This window comes from Strix uralensis, chromosome 2 (genome assembly GCF_047716275.1).
Source record: "Strix uralensis isolate ZFMK-TIS-50842 chromosome 2, bStrUra1, whole genome shotgun sequence".
In the NCBI taxonomy this organism is placed as follows: Eukaryota; Metazoa; Chordata; class Aves; order Strigiformes; family Strigidae; genus Strix; species Strix uralensis.
Window position 1 is genome coordinate 13,711,850 of NC_133973.1, and position 8,738 is coordinate 13,720,587.

Sequence of the window (8,738 nt, forward strand, 5' to 3'; positions counted from 1 at the left end):
TAATGCTGGCCATCCTCCTCCTCACCAGAGGATGGCTGTGTGCCTTTTTGGCACAGGACATATGCATGATTTCAGAGGTATTCCCAGGGAACAACAGTGCTCTGATTTTCTTTTTGTGAATCCTGCAGGCTGTGCCCAAGAAAAGGAATTGCTACAAACCACTGTCCTCATCATCCCTCATGATCCAGAACCCTGTTTGGCTTCTCAAGTCCCCAGTCTTCTTCCAGTCAAAAGCACACCTTTCCCATCCCAGGAATCACAAGGGCTATTTTCCCTCTTTCCATTAAACTTCGTTTCAGACCCTCCACTGTGTTCTTTCTCACACACTTTTCCCCAGCTGTAGTCATGTCTGTCCCATCTCGGCAGGAGGTTTTGCCTGCAGGTCTAGCTCTCAGAATAGCAATATTCATCCTCACAATCTGATTACCATTTTTACAGAACTCTCTGGTCTCCTACAGGCTGAGATAAAGCAATGGGGCTGTAGTGTGGCTTTGCAAAATGAAGTCCATCAGTGCAGCTCTGAGTCCTGTGTCACCGGGCTGTACACATGTAGGAGACCATTCTGCTGCGTCGATGCATTGTTGGAGGAGCTCAGTCCATCCAAACCTTCTGCTTTGATCTTATACCTTCTCACCACACCAACCTCTGAAATGCAACCTCAGAAATGATGTGCTGGGTCAGCCAAAACTCATCAGGTGTCTTTAAAAATGACGACACTGGGATACTGCCCAGCTGGTGTGAGTGTGTGTGTGCACATGTATATGTTTGTGGTAAACAGAAGGTTGACATTTTCAAGTATTCAATGGCCAGGAGGAATGGCTTTTCTTTAAATGAAAGCAGAGATTCCCATGTAGCTACGTGACACCAGGAACGGAGCCATTAAGAAATGCACCACCAGCAAGGAGACTCCTGATTAAATTAAGAGTGGCCGTTCCCCTCTTGGGACATTCAGCTAGTGGGTGGTGATTACCTGGCCTGGCCTTGTCCTTCCAAAAGGTAATCATCTACATCTCGGCTATGAACATCAAAGACAAATTGCCCGAAGGTGATTCATTCCCACCCCAAAACAGGTGACGGACCTTTCCCTGTGGATGTGCTTTTTCTCTTTTTTTGCTGTTGAGGGAGCCTAGGTGAGTGCCTGACACTCAGCTGTTCACCTGCTAGATGACCACTGTGGGATGAAGTCCTCTCCCATCCACCCATCAGATGTAATCTGGAGGAAGAGCAAGGACTCTCCTCTGTGGAAGAAGAAAGGGGGGGCATTTGGAGTGATGGTGTTTGTCTTCCCAAGTCACTGTTACATGTAATGCAGCCCTGCTTTCCTGGGGATGGCTGAACACCTGCCTGCCGATGGGAAGGAGTGATGAATTCCTTGTTTCGCTTTGCTTGTGTGCACAGCTCTTGCTTTACCTATTAAACTGTCTTTATCTCAACCCACGAGTTTTCTCACTTTTACTCTTCCAATTCTCTCCCCCATCCCCCTGGTGGGGGCTGAGCTGCCTACCCCATCTCACCCACAGCACTGTGGAAGCTCAGAGTCAGCATGTCCTCAGAGTATCTGATGAGAGAACAAGTAGTATGGATTTCTGCCAGTCTCCTTGCTGACTCTCCAAAAATCAACCACTTCATCAATCAGACAAGTTAATTTTTTAAAAGTTGGACAAATATTTAAAATTTGCTTCCCTGAGGTGTTGCTTCACTGATCTCACAAGTGGCTGCAGAGGAAATAACAGATAAAGACATACTGCCTCATTTTTGTCATCGTTCCGAGTCCTTCCCATTCTGCAAGAACAGCAGTTCCCAAGCATTATTTTAGAACAGTATCGCTGGTGCCACTTCCCCGTCCCCTTCTCCCTGACCCTTGCCTTCAGCCTGCTGTGCCAGCGGCGGCCGAGCAGCGCTGGGATGAGAGGGCAGCAGGGGCCAGAGGGCTCCTCAGGCCGTCGTTCCCATCATGTGCTGGTGCTGTGCCCAGCTCAGCGAGCCCACAGAGCCTGCCCATGCATGCTCCCAGCACGGCACGTGGCAGCAGCTCCCCACTGGGAGGCTGGGAAGGCACCACCCTGGTGGAAATTGTTTTCCTCGGTTGCTCTCTCTGAGCTGTTAAAACATAAACATTAGCATTGGCAAAGGGTAGCTTTAAAATTGTCTGGTCTGTCACTCCATCCCAGGGCAGAGTCAGCTTTTTGTCCTCTGCCGCAGGTCTGGGGAAGTGATTATTGCCCCTTTCATCCCTTGTGTTGTCATGCCTTGCCACAGATTTCTTTTTTAAATTAAACAACCTGTTAGTTTCAATCCTTCCTCTAAGGCCATGTTTTTCTAGACTTAGGGTCATTTTTTCCCTGGGCTCCCCTGGATCCCCTCCAACAGAGCTGAACTACAACTCCCAAAATCTAGCTGGGGCCCTGACGCTTCTGAGCGGAAGGGAAGAGTGACAAGCCTCTTTTAGGCCATCCTCTTCTTCCTCCAGCCTGATGGGATGCACTTCTCAACAACAGCTCAAGGTGACTCAGCCAGCTTGCGAATCAATCAAATTCTTCAAACACTACAGAGACACTGCTCCATTTGCACCATTTGGATTTTGTTGTGCACCCGCCTGCTGTGGCGCATCCCTTTTTTCTCCTTTCCCTCCATGTCCTCTGCTATAGCTGAAGATGGTAATTTCCACGTGGTGGCAGTTGCGCTGCTGTTGCCAGCCCGCTGAAGCTGGCTGTGTCTCACACATCTCCTCCTCCTGATGGGGGATGCACAGATTGTGTATGCACATGAACAGGTACATACACATAGGTATAGGCTCAGGTTAAATAATTTAACAGCTTCCAAGTTATTTATTTTATATTGGTGTTCTGATGTGTTGCTCCAAGAGCAGCTTTCAACTTGGTCTGCGTTCTTTATTCATCGCTTGTGATTTCTCTCTCTCTCTCTCACCTATGGACTATGCAATTTCTTTGAGACTCAAAAGCACTGACAGGTCCCAAAATGGGAATAGGTTTAGGACTATAGCACTGGAAGGGTCTACAGGTTCCCAGGCAGACAACCTACATTTCTTACCATAGTCCTCAAACATCTGGCAGGCCCAAGCCTAAAAGCAGCTATGGGGTTTTTTTTATTATTTGCCTTTATACCAAAGTGAAAGTAACCTTTTGCTTTTGCTGGCACACACAATTTCTTTATGGGCAGTTTCAGTTTACTCATGCAGTAGCAATAGAGGCAGGCCTGCTATTAAATCAAAAACAAATGAAACCTGGTACCAGTGCTGTGTTGTAGGAGTCCGGGATGGTTTAACCAGCATTTCAGAGGCTGCACCTCACAGAATCCAGCCAGCTTGGCTGAGTAACAGGGAGCAGCTCCGTGCTGGCAGCATTTGCCACCTGAGCAGCCTACGGGGACCTGAGGGCTCCAGCAGCAGCTGCTCTGGGTAAGGGTTAAAAGAGACGGGACAAAATCTAAACCAGGAACCTGATCTGCCAGCCACCCTTCAGAGGCTCACAAGCGTGTGCATGGGCACCCAAGGGAAGTGGGGAAAGCACACACCCCCTTGAGCTTTTTTAGGCTAGAATACAGGGGAATCTACTAAGGAGTAACTCTGCAGTAGTGGGAAGAGGGATTGCCTCTTTTAGCCAAGAGTGTTTTGCATGGCAAGGCTCTTGGAATGAGTTTGGGTTTCCAGACTGAGAAGCCTGGAAGCAAGTGCTGGTCTCGTACCATCTGCATGATACGGTGGCAGTACCTTCAAAGCAGCTGTCGTCTTCCCCCACCTCTCCCACTGTTTTGTTTATATATTTTGGGTGACCTGTTTACACGTTAGAGTTAAAAGAAGGTCACTTTGGTATAATCAGACCACAGAAGCATGATCCAGTACTATAGAAGAGGTAGGTTATTAGCACTGTGGTAAAAAAGACAGCTTTTTACTGCATTAGGCAGGTCACCATTATAGTTTGCTAAGATCATTGCTGTGGCAGGTGTAAAGAGATCAAGTAACTGCTACAAATAAGGTGGTGGAAGGGGAGTTCTGCTCGATGCTGCACTCCATCCCCCTCGTGCCACTTTGGTGACACACTCAGCCTTGCTCTCATCTTTAGTCCTTCACTGGCAAAATTGGTTTTTTGTTTCCTTTGGGGTCACCGTTTCACCTTCAGGAATCCAGCTGGTAAGAGGCCATCTCAGAGGTGGCGACGTTCTCTCCAGACATCCAGCTACTTGAAGATGCAGACCTCAAGGGCTTTCAAAATGTCATCAGTTCCTCTTTGGCACTGAGGGAACTTCGGCACCTAGGGATGCTCGGACTCCAGAGAGATATGACTGTCGCCTATGTGTACGGCTTTTAAAATCTTTCTATTGCCAAAGCTACTCTTTTACTGGGTTCCTTTTCAGATCTGTGAGAGCACCAGGTTCAGGAATGGTAAGCTGAAGGCATGCTTACAACTACATGCATGTACATTTGTGTTATTAAAAAATCAAAGTCACAGGTTGACTGGCCTAGTAAAGTTACCTGGAAATCCATAAAATAGCTCCCTTTCTGCTTGGTTTTTTTTTGTGGATCATTCAGGTTTCATCAAAGCAGAATGCATACCAGCTCCTGGTAGAAACTGTACCTCTCAAGATCAGGAAATATTTCAGCAAAATGTTCCCAGGTCTTCAAATTGGTATGAAATCCTTCTAGGACAATGCTTTCAGCACTTGCAATTGTGACACTCCCCTTTTGTCCTGTAGGCTTAACATTTCTCTGGTGGTGCGGGATTCGAGCAAAGTGCCAGCCTTGCGATGGGCTGCATCTCCCCTGCAGCGTCACTCCCTGGGGAGGAGGCTGGGGGGACACACACTTTTCAAATGAGGAAGCTGAGATACACCTCTGAGATGCTGGGGTGCTTTGGAACGAAACAACGGGTCTCACTCCTCGTCTTCAGGAAGGCTGAAACCAACCTGAGCTGAACTGGTGATGGCAAACAACAGGGGTGAGTGTCAAGTACAGTGGAGGTGTCTGTCACCTGCTGGAGCATGGCCAGGGAAGTTAAAGGTGCTAGGGCAGCACAACGCTGTGCTGAAGGCAGGGGAAGGCCTAGCCCGTACTTTGGTAAACTGTACTGCCAGTTGCAGTTGCTTCGTGCTGATGTGAGCCCCCCCCAGCCCCGAAACAGCTTGACATAGAAGAGATGCAATTGAAGCCTCCTCTTGCCTGCTCCTGCCTGCTCTTTTCTTCAAGCCTTGTGAGCTCCCAGTGCTTTCTCTATGCGGCTCACCTGGGGCCAGATTTTGGCCCAGCAGATCCTGCTACGTATGTACCGAGGAGGTTATTTTCTTCAGGTTTCCCAGCCTGAGGCTGCAATCCGGATTAAGAGCAGGTTCAGGCATGGAGCAGTCCCTCACCAAGTGCACGTGGTGAAGAGGGTGTTTTTCGTACCGTTGGTAAATAAACGAGCAGTGTCCTGTACCTTTTGGCACAGGGCTTTTCTCTTGCGCTGCTTGTCTTAGCATCTTTTCCCTCCTGGCTTTTCGACGTGCCTCATGCTATTAATTCACCTGCAGAGCCTGTCAAGAGCTCACACTGTCTCCAATGAAGTATTTGTAGTTCATTTAGCTGGCCCGGGGGGACAGCAACCCCCCTTTCTCCACCGCCTTCACTGTCACTGGCACAGTCATGATGTATCTTATCATACCTTAATCGTCCTTCCTTGCTGACGCTGGAACCAGCTTCATTTCGCGCTCAGTGTGACATTTAAAGCTGTTTATATTTGGTGCTCTGGTGTACTGTCATTGCAAATGCCAAAAGCAGCCTCATGGTCCAGAATTATGTGGTGATTTTTTTTTTTAATTCCCTGATTGCCCATTACTATTTGGTTTATATCATTCACTGGAGAGCTAGTATGAGGAAAAAAGTGTAGCAAAAAGGACAACCTAAGAGGGCTATGGTAGTATCAAGATATCACCTCTATTAAACACAGCCGTTAAGGGTGGTAGGGTGGCACATCTACGAGGCAAATCTCGCACCCTGCTCTCACCAACCTGCTCGGCTGCACATCCATCCCTACTCATCCTCTTCCTCCAGGCTAGGCTGGGCTCCCTTCCCCACCTCTCGCAGGCAGGCAGGAGATGAGCTGTATGTCCCCCTCCCCACCCAGCCTGAGAGGGGACCCACTGTGCTGCCGCTGTGGAGGAGGCACCAGGGGGGTCAAACATGTTGGGGGGAGGCAGCAGGGGCCCAGTGCCCCCTGCCCATTTGTGCTGCTGGGATGAAGCTCTCCAGTGGCTGCAGTATTAGACGAAAGGGCAGCTAAGGGGTGCTGTAGAGAAAATGCAACTGCCCTCCTCCTCTCAACCTTTTTTATCCATATTTCTTAAATGCCGTTACATTAAATAGCAGTATCGGGATACAGTTCAGCTTTCTCAGTCTATCAAACGTATATAGGTTCCTACCTACACACCAGATAAGGGAGGAGGAAGCAGGAAGGACATTTTAGGTTCCTACAGTTGTACCTGTTTAACTGTTTGCCAGCCAAAACCTCACAAACTTCCTAGAATAGAAACCGCCTCGCTCTGTCAAAGCCTGACGTACTTGATGCAATGTTCCCATTCTTAGCTGTAACTCCAGCTATAGAGGGACTGTGTTTCTAAACGCTTCACTTTTTTATAACTGCAGTGCAGGGTTCAGAGGCTTCTGTTTCCATGCTGGGCTCCTTTAACTATAATTGATATAGTAGTATAATCCTTAAATTCAAAGCTTCCAAGTTCTACCCAGCCTGATGCCCAGTGCCTGCAGAGGTCTGTACACCACACAGCACCTTTACTTCCACTTCCTATTTAATATGATTAAATTTCTCTTTTCCACAGAGCTCAACATGTAAGAGATGTCAGAGAATCCTAAATCACTTTTTGCTTCAGTGAAACTCTATCTTGACTGGTTATACCGAAACTTAAATGAAATTAATTGTAATGGATAGACCTTGAAGATCTCTATTGTCCTTACTGTTGTCTTTGAACCTTTCATTGTCTGTGCTTGGATGAGCCTTCTGGTAAACAGCAGAGTGAACTTCTGCTGGGTTTTTTGTATATGCCTAATTTATTAAAGAATACTGCTTTCTTACACAGAAAAAAACCCAAACAACCCTGCAGAAAAACCCCCAAACGCCCAATATACAACCAAATGCTCTTGCTCTGAAAGCAATTCCTGCTGCATTTATGGAAGAAAAAAAGGAAAGGTAAATGAATGTAACCTAATAAAAGTACCATCAAGCTGAGCCCAAGGTAGAAATTCTGAAAAATGTTGTCATCCTTCATTTTTCCCTAGGCCTGGTAATCAAGTTTAACCTGCACCTACTATTGTCAATCTTAAAAAAGGGAAAAGACTAACTAGCTAGAGCAATCAGTTTCAAAATCTTTCATTATCTGCAAGTACATAAATTTGAATGACAGGTAAAATTCCGTATTTTCTAATTCAAGTCGAAGGCGTGCCAGACCTTAATCCGCTCCAGTTAGTTTGTGTGCCCAAGGGACACGACTGAGGTGTGGAGGCAGCACGCCGGCTTCACGTGACAACCATATCTTGGTCAGTCAGTTGGTCCCATACAGAAGCTAGTGCTATATACGGTCTTACAACTCCTGAAGGGTCCACAAGTGCCACTATCAAGAGTTAAGTTGGAGAAACTGTTCACTCTTCCAGCAAATCTGCAGTTCCTAAGCTCTTAAAAAATACTTCCACCAAATGTGTATTCATGAGAGAGGCTCTCTTCCCTTCATTACACCCACTCTCCAGCCCAATAATCTCAAAGCCTCCTTTCTGTAGTCTTTAAAAACAAGCAAAAGAACAGAAGGAAACCAAAACCTGTTTCAACGCTGCAGTTGTCCTCCCCCAAAGCAGATGATCCTTGTCTCCGTGCTGTTTACATTTGTGTATTAAAGTTTCTTGCCAATTCATCAATCCACTGCAATAGAGTCTGGCTCTGCCCTTTCCTCATACCTCAGGACTACTCCCTCCCCGCAGTGGCCTGGCCAACCCGCCGCGCTGACACAGGGGTGTAGGCGCTGCAGCGCCTCGGTGGGGTTTGTCCCGCCGTACCCTCGCTGGATTTCGTACCCTCGCCAGATTTCGGGAGCACGCACAGTATGCAACCAACAAGAGAGGCAGCCCAGCTCACGCACTTTTTTCATCGTGAAAGTTTTGCAAGAGTCCTCGAGAATACAGGAAGCAAGATGTACTTATCTCCAGGATACTGCTGACTGTATCTATGGCAAAGGCACAGAACACTAAGCACAAAAGAATTATTTACTGGAGAAGAATCTCACAAATTCTTCTGTTAAGTGGAAGGAACTAGAGGATGTCCGCTGCCACTATTAGCCAGGAGCAGTAAGTGTTCAATGACGAAGCTCTGATAAAGCCCCGAAGCCCTTCCAGAAGGCTTCCGGACTGTTCAAGCTGGGGTTGGTTTTCCTGGCTTACCTGACTGAAGAGTCTGAATTACCGGTATTAGATGTGATTGACTGCATTCAGATACTCTCCAACCACTTTAGATGAGCACTATTTCCACACCCCAAAGTTCGAGCACACAGTTTTCCTGAGCTTCAGGACCAGGGTCACTCTGAGCTTACAGTTTACCCTGCAGCTAGGTCCCTGTCCAGCAAAATTCTAAAATTTTTAAATTTCATAACTCAAACTGTGGTTCATGGCTCCTTTAGAGAGGGAAGTGTGTGTGAAGGGAAATCACAAAACATTTCAAAAGAGATCTTGAAGTAACAGCCATGGT